The sequence below is a fragment of the Mauremys mutica genome, chromosome 3 (genome assembly GCF_020497125.1).
Source record: "Mauremys mutica isolate MM-2020 ecotype Southern chromosome 3, ASM2049712v1, whole genome shotgun sequence".
In the NCBI taxonomy this organism is placed as follows: domain Eukaryota; kingdom Metazoa; phylum Chordata; order Testudines; family Geoemydidae; genus Mauremys; species Mauremys mutica.
Window position 1 is genome coordinate 168,900,856 of NC_059074.1, and position 19,724 is coordinate 168,920,579.

The 19,724-nt window shown below is 43.4% G+C and overlaps 1 protein-coding gene across 9 annotated transcripts in view; it reads right to left on the reverse strand.

Annotated features, from left to right (window-relative positions):
- Positions 1 to 19,724, reverse strand: part of TRERF1 (transcriptional regulating factor 1) — a 140,693-nt gene that overhangs the window by 47,128 nt on the left and 73,841 nt on the right. Inside the window, exon 1 of one of the 9 annotated variants that reach the window (XM_045008429.1) lies at positions 10,228 to 10,282. The exons of the other annotated variants lie outside the window; for them this stretch is intronic. The gene's annotated coding sequence lies outside the window, so the exon portion shown is untranslated. Of the gene's footprint in view, positions 1 to 10,227; positions 10,283 to 19,724 lie in introns of those variants that run through there. 9 annotated transcript variants of the gene reach the window in all.

Sequence of the window (19,724 nt, forward strand, 5' to 3'; positions counted from 1 at the left end):
ATCAATTCCCACATCAGACTTGTGTGCCAGCTGATGAGATGCACAGAAAAGAGAATGCTATTTAAATAATCAACGAGACCCCAGTTCTCAGACCGGATGTCTAATTTATTACGTGCTCCCGGAAAGGAAAGAAAAGAAACATTGTGGCTTTTCTCCTTATATTCTTCATTCAGGCTTGGTCTGTGGTTTTTTGAAGCATACTTCTAAGATGCCTGGCTGGAAATAGGGGAGAATGACTAGCCATCATCCACACTTTTCCTAACTAGCTCTGCCATGTTTTATGTACACAGCAAACAGTGCCATTTCTAACAGCCCTTTCCTTCACAGAGGCAACATGAGGAATGCAGTTGCTCTGAGTAAGACTAACAAAACTAAACAGTAAATAAAAACAGCTGCAACAGAAATGACAGGGCAGGCAGTGCTATGCTTTCTGCTGCAGAGGCTGAGCAACTGCAGATTTCCCTGGAACACCAACATGGTATAGTCCAGGGGTCAGCAACCTTTCAGAAGTGGTGTGCCGAGTCTTCATTTATTCACTCTGATTTAAGGTTTCACGTGCCAGTAATACATTTGAACGTTTTTAGAAGGTCTCCTTCTATAAGTCTGTAATATATAACTAAACTACTGTTGTATGTAAAGTAAATAAGGTTTTTAAAATGTTTAAGAAGCTTCATTTAAAATTAAATTAAAATGCAGAGCCCCCCAGACTGGTGGCCAGGACCCAGGCAGTCTGAGTGCCGCTGAAAATCATAGGTTGCCTACCCCTAGTATAATCAGTCACACTGGAACCTCTAGAGTTTCTTATGTCCCTGGAAGTGAAAAACAAGCTCTTTAAAACAAATACAGATTACATGCATCTTGAACCTCCAGTATACACCAAGCATACGAAGATATTTTTAAAATGAACTAAAGTTTAAAAATAAGTAAGAACAATAGAAAAATACAGCCTTAATATAAGTTTCTTCAGGCACTGAATATTTGTATTGTCCCGGTCTTAAGAATTACAACTAAAAAAAAAATCCCAAAAGGAAAATTTCCTTCTCACCTGTGAATTTTCTTTCTAACACTCTAAATGTTAGACACTCTGTACACTACAGGGCATACCCCCTCTCCAAGGTGGTTAGAGCAAAGATTGACAGACAGATTGCAGCCAGGACTGTCCCTCAGTGGAGAGCCCCAGAACATAAAACGCAATATGTACACTTTTCATTTTCAAAAGGGTTTTAGACACTAAGAGCCTAAATCCCACTGTCATTGGGATTTAAACTCCTAAGTGCTTAAATCCCTTTTGAAAATGAGACTTAAGTATTGCAACACTGACAGCATTAATGCCTAAATACTTTTTAAAAATTTGGGCCTTTGTCATAATGGAAAATACACAGATGAGTCTGTACAGACAATGGTTCAAGTTCCAATACATTCCTAGCTACAAAGAAAGCCACATCGAGAGAGAGCACGAGAGAGAAGGCTGAAACAGTGTAGTGGCTCAGTTATCTGGTTAAGGCATCTAGCACCAAATTCGTGCTCCAGAAACCTGTGTTGACTGTTGCTAAGGAATCTTTTGATGGGGTCTTGATTGTAATGAACCAAAGCAGATTTTTGGTCAGGACACTCACAAAACGTCTCCCTAATGTATTGGATTTGAAGCTGTTTGGCAGCCCATCCTGTAGAAACTCTTAAGACATCCTTTACTGTGGCTGTCTTGGTATTAATCCACCTTTTGTAGCATCAGTATCGGAATTTAGTCCAATTGATTCAATATATCTTGTTGGTAGATGCTTTTCAGGATACCAAAAGTGTATCCAGAATTCTCTCCAAGTATCTCAGATACCTCAGTTCTCCCCTTTCACCTTTCAGAATGCTAATTTTAGCAAATGCAGATTTTGGCAGTGGATCAGTTCTTGGGTTGGAATTCCTTCTGAGGCTGTCGTTTCAGAGAGAGTTCCAGCTGTAACCTCACTAAGTCCAAGAACCAGGGTCTCTGAGGCCAGCATGAGATAGTCAGGATGACTGGCCTATTCCTTTAGATTCTTTTTACTGCCCTTTCCAAAAGAGGAAAAGCATAAAGTAGGTCCTGTGGTCACCTCTGAGATAGAGCATTGACTGCCTCTGCTTCAGGCTCTCGTGTCCTTGTGAAGAACCTCATGGTCTTTCCATATTCCCCCTAGGCAAAGGAATCCCTGGCCACTCCAACACTCGCTCTGGAGAGCTTCATTTCTTTTTCTCTCTCTATCTGACCAGAAGTACAACCCTCCATCTCCCCACTTTGGGGGGAAGTCTGCAATGAGGTCTGAACATTTCATCCTGAGTTTTCCATTTCTTCTGCCTCAAGTTAGCCAACCACTCAGCTGTTGATAAAAGCCCTGTCTTTTAGGGTCTGGCCACTGCAGGCACCATGGTTGGAGCAAGAAAAAACAAAAACAAATCCCCCCATACGCTATTATTGCTCATATTCTGGAGAGGCTACAATAGCATTTTTATATGTATTTCTGACCTTCCCTCCCTGAGATTCTTCCCAGTCTTGGGGGAACGTTAGTAAATAGTGTGTGCATGATGGAGGATGACTAGATGGGGATTTTTGACTGCAGTATATGCTGTTTGGGTTTGCTGTTGGGCCTTGGGGCTGGGATAGGAATTATGTTCCCAGTTTTGCTAGGCTTTTGAGGCACTTATAGTGTTGGAGGGGACAGCAGGGGACATCTGAGGGCGAGCGGGATAGTAATCCCCTCTACATCCTCTTTAGGTTGTCCTGACTCTCAATACATTATGCTGAGACAGATGACTAGGAGACAGAGAATAGCCTTATTCAAAAAAGACAAAGGGCAGACCAGCACAATACGCTGTGATGTTATTCACCAAGATGGTTCCCCCAGAAACACTAGAGTGACAGGGAATTGCAAAACTATACCTGGGGGATTTGCCATTCAGCTATCCCACATAATATCCAGACCAAAACTGAGTAATTTTTCAGTCTTAGATTCTGCTTCATCTCCCCTGCACTCCTGTTGAAAGTGCAGAGAAAAATATATAGGGTTCTGCTCAGACTGTCTAAAATATTCACTATCCCCAGGTTTTTTTTCCTATGTAAGATTGTTTAAAGCCATTAAAAGCTTTGCTAACCCTAAGATAAAGCGCTTTTCCTGTAAGAATGCATGTTATAGTGGGGAGCTAGAGTCTTTTTTTTTTTTTAAATGGTCATGCAATGCCAATGTCTACCTCATGTTAGTTGAGAACACTAACCAGAATCCTGAGTCCCAAAGAGATCCTGCTTTTCCAGGGACAGGTCTTCACTGGCCTCCTCATTTTTTACCTCCAATGATTCTTCCAGTTCATCCTCAGTGGTGGTAAGAATAGGGGAGCAGGGATCATAACCTTTTGGGGTTCAGTAGTCGTTTAATTGATCAAAATCCTGTGCAGCTCCTTAAATAATACCAAGGTTACATGTCCACTATCAGACCTTTTCCTGGTATTCTTGGTTCTAAAGCAAGTCCTCCTGAGCGGTTTGCTCTTTATCCTGCACTGGTTGGTGTCCTGGTTCTGACCCTGCAGACATCTGCTTAGCAATGTGCACAAAAATATCTTTATTCCAGTGGCTGACCACAAGAGCATGCTGCACCAATGCTTCTCTCTAGAAGGCAATGAGATCAGTGGTCTCGGCACAACTCCAAGCAGCTGCTTGAGGTACGTTGTAAGGACTCTGGAGTAATATCTCAGCAATGCTGAGATACTCAAATCTAGAAGCAAATGGGCAAATTCTGGCCCTGCACCAGTTTTTAAATGGGAAAGAGCACAGAGGTAAATAGACAGGTCAGAAACAGTTGTCTTCAAAGTGGTGTGAGATAGCAGTTGGAGGACTAAAAGTAGCAGGCAGCAGCACTGGGTGAACATGAACAGAAAAAATTAACTCAAATTGAACTTAGAGCACACTGAATTAGGACTCGAGACCTCACAAAAAAAGCGGAGACAGTGCTCTACAATGAACTATGTTGTGCGTATGCAAGAGTTTACAAACTGAATTAACTCTACTTAATCTGGTTTAAAGCTCTCTCTGTAGACAAGGCCTAGGACTGGACCCTTGAACTTTTTTGACACCTCCTGAAATACTGAAGGATTCAGATTCCACTTCTTCATGTCCAGGTCTGCCTCCTGCTGAACCACTCCACAGCTATGTTCTCCCTCTCCTGTATGTGGATAGCTTTCAGAAAGAGCGAGAGAGAAGGTAATGTTCTGAGCAAGTCAGTATTCATGCACACAGACACCACCACTGCAGTGGCATACGCCAACTAACAAGGGAGAACGAAATCTGCCTTCTTCATTTCCCCTTGTTGGTTGACCTATGCCATTGCAATAGCAGTGTATGTATGTGTGGATGATTATATAACATTGATCAGTTCTCGGTTGAAAATGGAGGCGGCCTAATGCAATGGTCCTGAGGTCTAGCCATTTTATACTCTTCCTTTTCTACCAACTGGACCATACCCCCTGGCATAGGTGACACTGTGAACTTGTCTTGGGGAAAAGGAGTTGGTCAATTTGATGGCATAACTCTGTAGAACTGACTCTAGTACCCACTGGTCCAAGACAGAAGTTGCTCACATATGGCAAATTTCTGACGTCTCCACCCATCAGTGGACTCCTCCTGACAGTCAAAATGACAGGCTGGACTTCTACACAGAGTGCTTCTGCAGACGTGCACAGGCTGAAATTGTGAACAAACAGCATCACTTGCCCCATAACTTCAGCCGTATAGAATGCAACGCCATCCACAGCCTCAGAAACAACTCTGACATTACCATCAGAGGGGCTGAGAAAGGAGGTGCTGTAGTCATAATGAACAGGTCGGATTATGAACAGGAGGCTGCCAGGCAACTCTCCAACACCACATTCTAAAGGCTACTATCCTCTGATCCCACTGAGAAGTACCAAAAGAAACTATACCATCTGCTCAAGAAACTCCCTGCTACAGCATAGGAACAAATCTACACAGACACACCCCTAGAGCCCCAACCAGGGGTATTCTATCTGCTACCCAAATCTATAAACCTGGAAACCCTGGCCGTCCCATCATCTCAGGCATTGGCACTCTTACAGCAGGATTATCTGGCTATTTGGACTCTCTCCTCAGACCCTCTGCTACCAGCACTCCTAGCTATCTTAGAGACACCACTGACTTCCTGAGGAAACTGCAATGCATTGGTGATCTTCCTGAAAACACCATCCTGGCCACCATGGATGTAGAAGCTCTTTACACCAATATTCCACATGAGGATGAACTACAAGCTGTCAAGAACAGTATCCCTAATGAGGCCATGGCACGCCTGGTGGCTGAGCTTTGACACTTTGTCCTCACCCACAACTATTTCAGATTTGAGGACAACTTATACCTTCAAGTCAGTGGCACTGCTATGGGTACCCGGAGGCCCCACACTATGCCAACATTTTTATGGCTGACTTAGAACAACACTTCCTCAGCTCTCGTCCCCTAGCGCCCCTCCTCTACTTGCGCTACATTGATGACAATCATATGGCCTCATGGGAAGGAGGCCCTTGAAGAATTCCACCTGGATTTCAACGATTTCCACCCCACCATCAACCTCAGCCTGGACCAGTCCACACAAGAGATCCACTTCCTGGACACTGCAGTGCAAATAAGTGATGGTCACATAAACATCACCCTATACTGGAAACCTACTGACCGCTATACTTACCTACATGCCTCCAGCTTCCATCCAGGACACATCACACGACCCATTGTCTACAGCCAAGCCCTAAGATACAACCGAATATGCTTCAATCCCTCAGACTGAGACAAACACCTAGAAGATCTTTATCAAGCATTCTTAAAACTACAATACCCACCTGGGGAAGTGAGGAAACAGATTGACAGAGTGAGATGGGTACCCAGAAGTCACCTACTACAGGACAAGGAAAATAACAGAACACAACTGGCCATCACATACAGCCCCCAGCTAAAACCTCTCCAGCACATCATCAACGATCTACAAAGTATCCTGGAAAACAATCCCTCACTCTCAAAGACCTTGGGAGGCAGGCCAGTCCTCGCTTACAGACAGCCCCCAAACTGAAGCAAATACTCACCAGCAACTACACACCACAGAAACACTAAGCAAGGAACCAATCCCTGTAACAAACCTCGTTGCCTACTCTGTCCCCATATCTACTCTAGCGACACCATCAGAGGACCCAACCACATCAGCCACACCATCAGGGACTCATTCACCTGCACATCTACTAATGTGATATATGCCATCATGTGCCAGCAATGCCTCTCTGCCATGTACATTGGCCAAACCGGACAGTCTCTCCGTAAAAGAATAAATGGACACAAATCGGACATCAGGATGGTAACATACAAAAGCCAGTAGGAGAACACATCGATCTCCCTGGACATTCTATAACAGATATAAAAGTACCCATACTTGAGCAAAAAAACCTTCAAAAACAGACTTCAAAGAGAAACTGCAGAACTAAAATTCATTTGCAAATTTAACACCATTAATTTGGGCTTGAATAGGGGCTGGGAATGGCTGGCTCACTACAAAAGCAACTTTCCCTCTTCTGGTGTTGACACCTATTGGGAGTGGACTTCATTCACCCCGATTGAATTGGCCCTGTCAACACTGGTCCTCCACTTGTAAGGTAACTCCCTTCTTTTCATGTGTCAGTATTATAATGCCTGCATCTGTAATTTTCACTCCATGCATCTGAAGAAGTGGGGTTTTTTTTACCCATGAAAGCTTATGCCCAAATAAATCTGTTAGTCTTTAAAAGTGCCACTGGACTCCTCATTGTTTTTGTGGATATAGACTAACATGGCTACCCCCTGATGCTTGACAAGATAAGAGATAAGAGATCTTGTTGGACATGGGCCACTATAATTTAGATAGAGGGAGGAACTTCCACAAGTGTTCCACTGAATGTCTCCACAGAGGGGAAGGAGCTTTCAGAAGTATTTTTTTCGTTTCCTTTGTCGGTAAAGGCTCCACCGGCATGTAGCCCGCCTGTCTGCCCATACTAGAAGCAGAGCCACTTCCTTACTTTACCATTGAGGTTAAGGATGGTGATGGTCCCCATACAGCTACTACTGCTGCATGGCTAACGGGACCAACTGAGATGAACAGTTCATCCCATGAGGCTGAGGAAAGGTTCCAGACCTATTATGGGATCTACCTGCACCACCTCCTGGACTGGGCTGGAAGATGAGATATAGGACGGCCCTCCGTGGCCTAATTCTCTCGTTCAGCAAGGACCTGGTCCTCCCACTGGCTGAGAGGGTTAGGTCCTATGTCTGAAGGGTGACAGGGAGACCTGGCCTGCCCCTGTGTTGCCTTTTGGTGTGGTTGCAGGTTCCTCTCTGCAGTTTGGACAGACCAGTCCTAGTGTCCTTGGACAGGAAAGGGTAAAACTTGAGGAGCATTTGCAGCTATTCTTCCCTCTCCTTATCTGCAATGGGCCAATAGAGAAGTAGAAAACAGGTATATTCCAGCAGTAATCTGACACCTAGGACAGGGTCCAAGGCAAACCTGACTCAAACCCCCCAGACAAAACACAGAGCTGCTTTTTTCTTATCTTTTTGGTAGTACTATCTTGAAAAGTTCTGCAAGAGGAGACTCCTGGTCTGCTATCTGCTCAAGAGTGGAGGCAGAGAACTCTGGGGTTCTCCAGAGGGGTGGCAGCGTCTGTCAATCTTTGCTCTGCCTCCAATCTGCGAGGGGGAAGGGGTTGCCCCTCAGTACAGAATGTTGGGAATGGAGGAGGGGTAAGAAAACCCTCTGTCATCCCACAAACTGAATACTTAAAAGGATGTAGAGTCAAGTCAAACCAACAGTAATCCTCAATGACTACTAAACCATCTGAACAAAAATGCTCATGCCAATAAACAAATCAGAAAACAGGATTATTGGACTTGATTAAATCAGTGCATGCATATTATGCATTCTGAGGTTTACCACTTTGCCAAAGAGATCTTCAGAAGATGCAGTGGATTAATTGTTCTGAAAATGCAAAATGTTATAATGACATCTCACTATCTTGTGCAGAAATGATAAAAATAACTGATTCATTCATCACAGGAGACAGGAACCGAGCACACAAGCTCTTTGCAGAGTATTTAATACGAACAAAGCAGATGTCAAAAAATTAGAAAACCAGACCAAAGTGTTCCAACAAAACTGCTTTTTGTGACTAAATGCACACAGCATTTGGCCAATCTGTTCCCAAAATGAACAAAAGCACCTAAGATCCTGATCCTGTAAAGTGCAACTGCCCCAGAAGTCAGTGAGAACCAAGGGTGCTCAGCAGACACTGCAAGTAATAGTACAGTAACAAATGTAATAAACTCAATTCACTGAGCATTCCTAAATTGCTATTTATTTAGGAGACATCCCTGAAACCAAGGGTGCTGAAACAATTTGTGTAATGGGGGTGCTGACAGCCATTGAACCAAAACTGCAAACCCTGTATATGATGGAAACCACTTCAAGCCAAGGGTGCAGCAGCACCCCCAGAACCTCTGGTTCCAGCACCTATATCTAAAACCCAATACAGCACAGCACACCATCATTCTGAGCATCTCCCTCTTCCTAAAGGGATGTTGTTACCGTGGGCTGTACAGTAACTCCTCACTTAAAGTTGTCCCGGTTAACGTTGTTTCATTGTTACACTGCTGATCAATTAGGGAACATGCTCGTTTAAAGTTGTGCAATGCTCTGTTCCAACGTCGTTTGGCAGCTGCCTGCTTTGTCCACTGCTTGCAGGAAGAGCAGCCCGTTGTAGCTAGCTGGTGGGGGCTTGTAACCAAGGTGGACTGGCAGCCCCCCTATCAGCTCCCCCTATCTGCTCCCTACTCCCCTAAGCTCCCTGTGCTGCAGCCGCCCAGCAGGCTATCAATTGCCGGCAGTTCAGCTGTCCCTCCCCCCACTGCCATGTGCTGCTCCTGCCCTCTGCCTTGGAGCTGCTCCCAGAGACTCCTGCTTGCTGTGCAGAGGGGGAAAGAGGGCGACTAATGTCAGGGTGTCCCCCTCCCTCTTGCTCCTGCACCCTGCTTACCCCTTCTCCATATATAGCAGGGAGGGGACACGGATGGAGGGAGAGAGATGGAGAGAGCTTGGGGCAGCAGCTGCTGTCTCAACTTCCTAATCCACTTGAAAAGACAATGCATTTACCAGTGGGTCAGCTTACTTAAAGGGGCAGTGTGCATCTCTCTCTCTCCCTCCCACGCACAAGGTGTATATCTGTCTCTGTCTGCTCTGCTGTCTCCCTTCCCCTGTGTCCGTGCTGCCTTGTGAGAGAGGCTACATTAACAACGGTGTTAACCCTTGAGGGCTCAGCTGACTGCTAGTTCATCATTTAGCAGCAAGGCATTCTCTGGGAAATATCCCTCCCTCTTTCACCCGCTAACTTCACCACCTCAACCAAGCTTCACAATCATCATAGCTGTGAACAGTATTAAATTGTTTGTTTAAAACATATACTGTGTGTATATCTATATAATATATAGTTTTTTGTCTGGCGAAAAAAGTTTCCCTAGAACCTAAACCCCCCCCCTTATTTACATTAATTCTTATGGGGAAATTGGATTCGCTTAAAGTCACATTTTTCAGGAACATAACTACAACGTTAAGCGAGGCGTTACTGTAGAATCTTCATCTTGAAAAGAGACACACACTTGCACTGCATCTAGGACATTCCATTACAGCATAAAACCACAAGGGGCACTGGGGGTAGGGTTGTAGTTTTTTCCTTGCCTGGTCAAAAAAATAATCTATTCTAAATAATATCTGCTTGTCTGCATATCAACATTTTATCATAGAATTGCTAGGGTTCCCCCAATTATGTTTTTAGTCCTATTTTTAGGTGGATCTTGCTCTCGTTTACTGTTTGCATAGTTCTAAAAACTGCTCATATGTGGTTCATGGCACTTTTTATAGCGAAAGCAATGCAAAGAAGCACTTGATAGTATCAGCAACAGACAGGACTGGGAGCCCTAACAAACATGAAAGAGAGGTCTGGAGCACTGCACAGTCACTTGTGAGTAGCTATGGACTATTACAAAGTAAATGTACTTGGGAGGAAAAGGAATATTCCCTGCTTTTAAAAAAATATGTTAAGTTATACATTAAAAAATAAGCAGTGCTTTAGTGATAGTAACGATATAAAACTGTTCTGTGGTTCATCTGTATTTGAATTAGAAACCACTTTACTTACAGCTCTCACATCACAGGTCTGCAGATGTGTACATTGCTCATGATGCAATTCCCAACTAAAATAAATAAAAGGTAATCCCGGAATGATTTATGACATTCCATAATCAGACAGGAAACAAGACATTCATTTGTATTGTTTATTTCTGAATGTATTTAATGTTACACTTGTGTGCCTCATTAACTTAGAAAATGATGGCCCCATCACAAGTACTTCCTTTGTACTAAATGTATCTGAAATGGCTCATTTATAAATACAAAAGTGCTTATCTCATGATCTAGACACGTATATAAATTAAAAATACAATCATACAAAAGATAAAACCAGCAGCTTTTCCACACCCTCAAAACCAGAAAATGACTAATCAGAGAGTAAAAAACAAACAAAACTCAGATACCCCACCTTTTCCACAAGTTCTAAGTTCACATTAGAGAGAAAAAACAGTTCCCAAAAATGAGGGCCTCCCAAAGAAAATAGTCAGCTGGCAGCTTTTAAATTGAAGGGACCCCAGGTTGAGCACCTCCACTGACTGCAGCTGCAACAGCATAAGGAGGGAATCACTCAAGCAAGCAGGTCCCAGGCAGCTACATCTTTTATCAATCAAAACCAACAAGCTAAAATCCACTCTGAAACCAACAGGGCGTCAGTGTGGGTCATGGAGCACTGGTGTTATGTCTCCAGAGACAGGCCTCTTAACAAGAGCATAGCATTTGCCATCAACTTTAATTTTGGGTTGATTTAAGTTGTAGCCTTACATATAGCGCATTGCAGCTGTCCAGTCCTAAATCCCATAGGCATGGATTACAGTAGCAAGGTCTGTGAAAGGAAATAAAATTAAAAATCTGACAATTTCCTCACAAGACCATCATGAAACAATAACATTCCTCACTCACTGCTGCTACAAGATCACTTAATAGCAGTTGGGGATGCAACGATACCCACAAACTATGTATGCAGGTAGCAACTGGTAGATACACATTTTCAATAAAAGGGCTAAAGTATAATCTTTGCCATGTCTTCTGATTGCTTTCCCCCCTCCCCCAACCTACCGACATCACCCTGGCCTTATCCAGATTGAAGTTCAGCTAGCTGCCTCTCATCCATGTCCAAACTGGTAAGGCACTACTCACAATCAAATATTTTTGGGAAACACTGAAAGCCATTTTTTCATTTATTCTCTTTTTTTTAAAAAAAGAACTAATTTTATGTGTCTACTTTTTAAGCAGCTTGGTTTTTAGATGCTTTTGAGATAAAACTGTGTCACAAGAGCTTCCTTCTTTGCAAATTCAAGCAGTTGTGTCAAACAAACACACACCATACCCCCAATAATCTGCAACTTTACAGTTTGTTGCTCAAGGAATGTTTGAGATAAGAACATCATAAATGTTCCTATAGCAACAGAATGTTATGAAGCAGTATTTGTAAAAAGCCACAGAGAATGCGTATCTTTACCTCTAAATGCTGGAGAAGAGAGGGTCACGGAGAACATTTCTGTTTGTACACAAATATCATACATTAGCTAGCACCTAGCTGAAAAGTGTAATCGGGATTTGTGTTACTTTGTAGAACTCATCTACCAATGAATACTTGTGCCTTTATATTGCACCTTACACATTCATTATGCTTAGAAGTTGATCTTGTATTTCTGTGAAAAAACCATACTCATGAGAGCTGTAGCAATGCTGACCTAACCTCCAGTGCAGATGCAGCTAGGTCAACCAACAGAAGAATGCTTCTGTCAACCAAGCTACCATCACTTGCGGAGGTAGAGTTCCTACAGTGATGGGAAAAACCCCTTCCGACGCGGAGTCTGTGTCTACACTATGCCATTATGGCAGCATAGCTACAGCTCTGTAGCTATGCCACTAGAGTCCCTGTAGCGTAGACATGGAGGTTTTCACGCCACCATCCTCAGTGGGCCTGTATGGGAACCCAGGCCCTCCCTCAATTCTGGGTTCCAGCCCAGGGACCCTGTAAGCAAGTAGCTATTGTCCGCTTCCTCTGACCCGCTTCATATCTGAACTGCTTCTTTCCTTGTCCTCTCTCTAGGCCTTCTTCGTAGCTCCTACCTCAGCTCACTCCTATGCAGACTCTTTACCCCACCCTGGGCTCTGCTGAGCTCTTTGCTGCTCTTGTACAGAATGATGCCTCTCCCAGGGCTTTCATCCTAGAGACCCGGCTCCTGTTTGCCTCTTCCCACGTGGTGCGTGTGTCAGTCTCTCTCTCTCTCTCTATGCCTTTCCCCCAGCTTCCCTCTCTTCCAATGCCTTGGGCCTCCTTACCTTAAATAAATCAACCAGTGCCTCCACTAGGTCGGATAACAGAATTACCTGACATCCCCCCACATACAACCAGGTGGGCTAACCGAGCTTCCAGTCTCCCACTAACCCTTTCTCTGTAAGGTATGCACACTGTGGGTTAAGCTAATTAAGACACGGATTAAGATAATTTGTAATAAGGCACTTTTATTCTGCAATAAACATGTCTACGCTGGGAGTTAATTAGGAATTGCTATTCCACTTTAAATTCAAACCCTATCTTAATTCAAAATAACTTCCCTGTGTGGACAAATCCATAGAAGCAAGAACTGTATGGTTGTACATTTGCTGTAAAAAGCAAGAGTTCTTTTCACAAGACCAAAAACAGTTTATACCTATATATATTTTATTTATTTTTACACAGAGTAAGCTATTTTTTAACCAGGGCATCACATTGAACCCAACACTCAGCTTATCATTCCTCTTTGAGAATGTCTCACAGACAATAGGAAGGACAGTTTGTCTTTCCCTACCACATTTCTGTACATACAAGTCCTTGAAGTCCACAGAACTATTTCTTGTTGCAGTCTGAGAAATCACCCACCACGTGGGTAACCACAGACCAACCTACAAGGGACAGTGATGGTAAATTCAATTAAACTTTCCTGATGCCCACTCTGATAAAAACTGGTTTTGGACTAGATAATCTGTTTGGCTTTATGGTTACTAAAATGAAGTGTTGTCAGTGGAAAAAAGTGTGGTAAATTTGTGCAAGTTACAGGAAAGCCAGCTCCAATGAAGCACATGTAATTTTACAGATCTCTCTCAAGACCATACAAGCGCCACCAAATTCTGCAAAGGAAAACTCAGGAATCCAACATCTTCTCACACTAATTTTCTTCTTTTGTTTGGTTTTCACTAGGGAAGGGTCTGAGCTAATACCCCAGGATCCATGAGCTATTCTGGGGCTCTTTTCTAATGCATATTTGAAAAATAAAAATAAAAATTGGCAATGACTGAGGCCACAACAAAATGTTGAATGTATTAGAGATAATATCATGAGCTAAAATTGTGGCAAGTGTCCATAGTGACCCTATAACATACTGCACAATGTATCAGGTGCTTGACATTTTTCACCAGACAGAGCTATGAGATAAACAATTTTTGTAAGCATTTCAGCAATCCCCAAAACTTTTGTATTCTCTCTGAAATATTATCAAATATAGTACCCCACTTCTGCAGAGAGACAGCATACGTACATACACACATTCGTGTACACACACACAGATGTGACTGGAGCCTGATTTTTAAAAATGTATGTTGTGATAAATGAAGGGGGGTCGGGGAAACTCCCTTTTACGAACACCCAGCCAGTCAGTAGCTATAAAATCCCTCTTACTAGCTGTTCTCTAATTGCTCTACCTGTAAAGGGTTAAAAAGTCTCACTGCTATCCATAGGTAAAAGGAAGTGAGTGGGCACCTGGCTAAAAGAGCCAATGGGAAGGCTAGACCTTTTTAAAATTGAGAAAAAAAACTCCCCTGATGTCTCTGTCTGTTGTTCTCTGGGGAGAGGCGGACAGGGCAGAGCTATGCTCTAAGAAGCTTGGGCCAGGTATGAAAAAAATCATCAGTATCATACCTAGAACCACTCATTTAAAACCCCAGATATTTATGTAGATCAGGAAATGTCTAGGAAAACACAATTAGGTTATCTTTTATTTCTTTATGACTTGTGGATTCCTCTGTGCTAACCCCAGGTGCTTTTGTTTTTCTTGTAACCTTTAAGCTGGACCTTAAGAAAGCTATTCTTGGTGCTTAATCCTTGTTGTTGTTGTTTTTTTTAAATCTAGCAATAGCCTGAGTTCCCAGATGTATTTTCTTTCTCTTTTTTTATGAATAAAATTTACCTTTTTTAAGAACAGAATTGGATTTGTATGTTCTAAGAGGTTTGTGCACATGTTGCTAATTAGCTGGTGGCAACAGCTGATTTCCTTTGTTTTTCTCTCTCAGCTCTTCCCCGGAGGGGAGGGAAGTGAAAGGGCTTTGGGGTACCCCACAGGAAGGAATTCCCAAGTGCGCCCTCCTGGGCTCTCAAAGGGGTTCTACACTTGGGTGGTGGCAGCATCTACCAATCCAAGATCAGAGAAAACCTGTAACCTTGGGAATTTAATACAACCCTGGAGTGGCCAGTATTAATTTTTAAAATCCTTCCAGCCCACCACCTTCTGCACTTAGAGTGCCAGAGTGGGGAATTAGCCTTAACATATGTAACTTGTAAAAAGCAGGCTTCATCCACACCTGTGCAAATCTTACCCCATCATCCTTGACCACTCCCCCCCTCCATAATGGTGGTGGGGACTCAAGGGAAGAAGCAAGTGCGAGAATGAACTCCTACTCGATCCCATCTACTTGCCCAAGTCAAAGGCACTCAGCATTGTAGGATCAGACCCAAAATTCCTTAATTATATTGCGTGTACAGGGTGACTGGTATTAATACAGTTTCTGCAAATATTACTAGCAAGTATCTAATGACTTAATGTATTTAAAAATGTTTACAGTACACTAAGCAAAATAAGTGCAAAGTATATTTAAAATCAAACGCACAGTACTCCTTTTCCTAGCCAACTACTGTTCTTCCTTTTGCAGCCATTTGATTATGAGACTTTACTCAGTTTTGCTCAAAGTCAGATGAAAAAACGTTACTGAAATGAGTGCATTGTCTGAGTCAGATGTGAAGGAAAAGGTCTGGCTGACAAAAATAACTTAAATAAGGTGTTAGTGAATTCATATTGCAAAGAACATAAAAGAAGGCAGGAAGCAGGGGAGGGAAGCATATCTCTCTCATTATATTTAAATGGCAAGTAAAAGTAACTCTTGGTGTTCTTTCAGCATCTCATTGATGGGGGCCATTGCATAATCTTGTATTATTGTATGCAGACAAAATTTAATATTTTTTTCTGAATTCACAAGATTAAAATGAATAGAAATTAATGTACATTTCGTCCATTAAATCAAAAGTGGCAGATACAAAATATAGTAAGTGTTCCTCTAAGCATGTTTGCTTGTTCTGCTCTGTGAATTGGGTATACCTAACTATAGCAACTTTCTCTAGCACTACAATACTGTGTAAACTCAGTGAAGAGAAGCTCTTCAGATCTCTGCATATCAAGTGTGACAAGCAAATTTATCACAAATATAAATCCCCTCCCCCCCCGCCCCCCACAGCAAAGCAGCAGGAACACAATGCACGCAAATATGCCTGTCTACCCAAAGTCCAAGATCATTTTGACAGGTGTCATAGCTAGGAGTTGAAAGAAAACACAATGAAAGGAGCAGAGAGGTGCAAGTGGGGATGGAACTGAGAGGGAGGAAAAAAGCAGTGAAGGTTTCTAAGACAGCCAAAGATTTTACAAAATAGAGAAGGGAATTTTATATAAGGGAGAGGAGAAACACTCTCTGCCATTTCGGGAGATGCCCAGCAATTCAGTGAGAATTCTGCATTCAGTGAAAATTCTTTTTATTTCAAACAAGTACAACCCTACACATACATCTTTCAGGTAATCTGTTTTGTGCAGCTTTGTGAGTGTAAAAGGAAAACTGCTTTAAATATTCACACATTGATAGGAAAACAGATCTTCTTGTCTGTTACAGGTGAAACTGTTCTTTAGGACCAGAGGGAAAATATTCCCTATGGACAACATCCAGTAAATACTGGCACCTTCCTGATTTATTTGCATGTGCAGTTTGCAAAATGGTTTGTATCAAATGAGTATATGCAGAAGAATGGCCACACTGGGTCAGACCAATGGGTCATCTATCCCAGTGGCCAATACCAGGTGCTTCAGAGGGAATGAACAAAACAGGCAATGAAGTGATCCAGCCTGTTGTCCACTCCGAGCATCTGGCAATCAGAGGCTAGCGACACCCAGAGCATGGGGTTGCATCCCTGCCCATTCTGGCTAATTGCCATTGATAGATATGTTCATGGAGGATAGGTCTAATTCCTTTTTTAATCCTGTTATAGTTTTGGCCTTCACAGCATCCCCTGGCAAAGATTCCACAGGTTGACGTGCATTGTGTGAAGAAATACTTCCTTATATTTGTTTTATATGGAAATATTAATAAGTAAAAGATAAAAGATGATAAAGGTAAATTGTATTTGGATCTATAGTCAAGTCACCTATTTTTAAGGTGGTCAGATGAAAGCCACTCCCCTGACATAAAAATGGGATAACACTCACTTAACCTTTTCAAGTCCAAAGGGTAGTGCTGTAATACAAATAATAAATAAACATATATGTCTCCAGATTCCTCAAATATTGTAAAATAAATGACAAAGGTAGGAGAATTTCTCTGCTGAGAGCACTTGAATGTCTTGAAAAACAATTAAAATGGTGTCCAACTTTTCTGGGGATAAAAACAGAGACCATTATTATTCATGGTGAGAGAGGCATACGTCTAGAAATGATATACCCCTGGAATGCTATGAAAACAGAACAGTCGCTGCTCTAGAAATGGGACTGGTCTGCCCACTATCTCCAGAGTTCCCTGGCATAAAACATAAACATACTTACCAGTTCGGAGAATCTGTTTAGCATTCTCCTTTGCTCTCTTTTTTTCCAACTCTTCCCAGTTATCTTGGCAGTTCCCCTGAGAATACCTCCTACTTGGTCTACAACAGGTGGAGGAATAATGAAGTGTTGCTTGTGATATTACAGGGATAGGGAGGGATAGCTCAGTGGTTTGAGCATTGGCCTGCTAAACCCAGGGTTGTGAGTTCAATCCTTGAGGGGACCACTTAGGGATCTGGGGCAAAAACTGGTCCTGCTAGTAAAGGCAGGGGGCTGGACTCAATGACCTTTTGAGGTCCCTTCCAGTTCTAAGAGATTGGTATATCTCCAATTATTACCTTATTACCTTACCTTAGGGATCTGATTTCAACCCAACGGGTCTTCAAAATCTTAGCTTACCAGTTACCTGAACAGGGGATCCCTTGCTGCCTGTCCTACGAGGAAGGGCCACATACTCTGCTCACTGCCATAAGGGCAGTCGTATTATAGATCAAGATACGAAGTCTTGGTCCATGTCAGAGACTGAAGATGCTTATAGCAGTTTAGCTTATTATAGGAATAAGCTATACCAGTATAAGAACCTATGCACCAGGGGTCGGCAACCTCTGGCACACAGCTAGCCAGGGTAAGCACCCTGGCGGGCTGGGCCAATTTGTTTACCTGCCGCGTCGGCAGGTTCAGCTGATCGCAGCTCCCACTGGCCGCGGTTCGCCATCCCAGGCCAATGGATGGGGGAGGGAAGCCACGGCCAGCACATCCCTCGCCCACGCCGCTTCCCGCCGCCTCCATTGGCCTGGGACAGCGAACCGTGGCCAGTGGGAGCTGCGATCAGCCGAACCTGCCGACGCGGCAGGTAAGCAAACTGGCCCAGCACGCCAGGACCGCGTGCCAGAGGTTGCCAACCCCTGCTATACACCAATATAACTGGATCCATATTAGGGGGTTGTACTACTTTAAGTATGCAGATTTCTAGACAGATACAATTTTAACAGTACAAAAAAACCTGTGTGGGTCAGGCCTAAGAGGAGTTGAGATGTTCCTTAGAGCTGATCACAATGTTTGGTGTATTAGCAAGCTTCACCGTCGGTTCCAGAGGTTGAGAAAACAATATTTTTTACTTTCTCCACAAGTTTCTCCGAAGAGAATGAGTTTGACATTCTCATAAGATGCTCTAGAGGGGCGGCTGCCTCACTTGTGGAGAACAGGTGTGAAAAGCACACAAGCTAGACTGATTAGGGAAGCAGCCACAGCTGTGGCCAGCTCAATCAGGGCCCAGCTGGCCCTTATAAGAGGGCTGGGGGCCAGGAGCAGAAGTCTCACTCTAGCCCTGGAGTGGGAAGGGCTAGCTGCCTAAGAGCACGGTACCTGAAGTAGAACAGTGCTGGGGAAGGGCAAGAGGAACTGGGGAGCTCCCGCCTGGTAAACCCCCAGGTTGCAGGCCTTGGTGAAGGCCTACAAACGTACTGGGGCTACAGAGGTGCAGCCTGGGAATAGGCAGAGGCAGCTGGTCCTAACCCCTTGTCAATGATGAGTGGCCATTACAGGCTGCAGGCTGCCCCAGTGAGAGGGGGCTAGATGACAATGGGCAGTAGCCCCTGAGGCAAGCTGGGTGTAGAGGGTTGGGGATTCCCCTGGGAAGGGAGACCCAGTGTGTGGAGGTACTGCTGGGGCAGGACCCCGAGATAAAGGGCACTGAGATAAAGGGCACCGAGATCCAGCAGGGACATGGGGCCAGCGGCAAGTGAGACACTGGCCTTCAGAGGGTGCTCCATATGCTGGAAAAGAGCTAATTCCCAGAAGACCAGCAGGAGGCGCCATGCCAGTGAGTCAATTTCGCTACAGATGTCTAAGCATAGACAGATGGCCTAGCCTTGGGTGAAGAAGAAACAATGGGAGTCATTTTAGCCAAAGCAGGTGGTCTGCTTATCTAATGTGAATAGGGAGAAGGTGAAGGACCTGCTTGTACTCTATGAAAGCCATGACTACTCTTCACGCAGGCTGGCTATAAAGGAATTACTTTTTAAAAAGAATACTTTGAAAGACGGAAGCAAGATCCTCAAGGATTTCTGTGCATCCAAAGCAAATTCAGAACTATGGGAGGTGGAAGGGCTAATGTATAAGGTGCTTACAATTGAAAAGTCAAGCAAGGGTATCTTGGAAGCGGGAGAGAAACGAAGACTCACAGGACATGGTTTAAATGGTTCTCAAGTGAATAAACATTTCCTGCCTGTCTTCCTGGGCCTCTCAACCTTCTGAACCATACTCCAGTAATTTTTTCTTTTCTGTCTTTCATATTTGTTTGGGCTCGTAAACAAAAGAATGGATACAGGAAAAACAATGGATCTGACTTTCAAAAATAATTTGACAAAATCCCCTAAAAAGGCTATTAAGGAAACCAAGTTGCCTTGAGGCAAGAGGTAAAATATTAACATGGATTAGAAACAGGCTAAGATACAGAAAATGGAGTAAGAACAAATCATCAGTCTTCAACATGCAAAGGTTAAGAGTGTGAATATATTCCTAAGTGATCTGGAAAAGGGACAAACAGTGAGGTGGCTGAATTTGCAGATTATACAAAATTATTTAAAGTTAGTCAAAATTAGCGGAAAGTGGGAGGAATTTCTAAGACCCCCATAAAGCTAAGCCAATCAGCAGCATAATGGCAGATGAA